Below are 1,625 nucleotides of genomic sequence, written 5' to 3'. Positions count from 1 at the left end.
TCATCTTCCTCACCGCTGCATACTCATTTTTCTACATATCCGCTCTAATTTTTTATTTTAAATATATTTCAATGTTACCTCATATGTCGTGGCGGTTTTCGTAATGTCCTGTCGCCTTCTTTTCATATTTTTATTTAATATACTTAAATTTAAATATTCTATACCGTTACATTATTCGTACAAATACGCACTCAATTGTTGGTTTAAGGCTACTTCATTCTAATATGCATATTTTGGGGTTGTTACTTAGCTGTTGCATTCCGGGCGATTTTTCTAATGTCCCCACGTTATTTTTATATTTTTTTTCATATTTTCATTTAATATCCTTAAATTTAAATATTTTATATCATTACGTTATACGTACAAATATGCAGTCGATTATTGGTTTAAGGTTAGTTCATGCGCTGAGACTATTTTCCTAATTTTTTCATATTTTTATAAATATTATTTCTATTTTTGATTTATTTTTGCTTATTTTTTGAATTTTGATAAATGATATTTGTAAAAAACATATTTTCTCAACAAAAATTATCATTTACAGATTACGCGACCTTTTTGTGAGTGCATAGGCCCCGTCTCACATCAAAACGTGCAATTCGGGTCCGCATATGTCTGGGATGATTCTCTGGCGAAATCATGTCTACTCCTGTCCTTTGGGTTTTTTTTAAGCATATATATGGGGGGTAGAGGTGTTGAAGGCACTTCAAGGCGACTATCGCTAGTTGGCATAGGCGCTCAGTGGCCACGTCGGCGTGCAGCGTGGGCGCATGGCAGCATGCATGGCTAGTCCGTGCGAGCCGTCTGTGCCCGTGTAGTAACGTCGACCGCGCTTCATTGTGCGCTTGTGTCATTTATCGGTGTTGTGCTTTTGTGCGTGCGGCGAGTCCTGCATGCTGCTCTCCGGGCAAGCTCCAGGAGTTGCACGCATGCGGCGGAGCCCAATCCGCGGCGAGCGCTGGCGGCCGGCGTGGGCGGCGCCCGCGCATGAGCCTCGGCGTGCCTTCATCTCCCCTGCTCCCCCCAAGGGCGGGCTATCATGTCAAGTGGTACTTGCTTCAGCCTTGCAACGTCCGCATGGGCAGCAACGCACGGCATCTATTGCTGGGCGTTGGGGCCGGTGCTGGGCGTGCATCGACGGAGCATTTGGACGCACGGCGCGTGAGTTGTGTTCGGCACGTGCGGTTAGGTTGGATTCCTGCTCGAGCAGCGACGTCTTGACCAGCCTGCCATCTCAGTCGCGGGGCAAGCGCAATGCAGGCTTGCTCGAAGTCGGTTTCCTGTGCTGCATACCTAATGCCTAGGCATTATCAAGTTTTATCGATCGCCTTTCGCCCCTCGCATTTCGTGCGTAGGGCGAATCAAAAGGCCGCCCTCGCGTCCCACGCCTCCCTCGCTTCATCGTGCGATGCCGTGGTTCGTGAGCGGCGGTCGGGATTCTCGAATGCGGTAGACACAGTGGGCATGGGGCCTTGATCGACTCCTATCTACCCTGTACGATGCTCCTTGCAAACGACGGTCGCGCTCGCCTTGAATCCGTCTGCGCCCTCGCGGGCAGGCTGGGCTCATGCGACGCCGGCATCGATGAGGAATGCTACCTGGTTGATCCTGCCAGTAGTCATATGCTT

This window comes from Capsicum annuum, unplaced genomic scaffold (genome assembly GCF_002878395.1).
Source record: "Capsicum annuum cultivar UCD-10X-F1 unplaced genomic scaffold, UCD10Xv1.1 ctg66665, whole genome shotgun sequence".
Lineage (NCBI taxonomy): Eukaryota > Viridiplantae > Streptophyta > Magnoliopsida > Solanales > Solanaceae > Capsicum > Capsicum annuum.
This window is presented reverse-complemented; position numbering follows the sequence as displayed.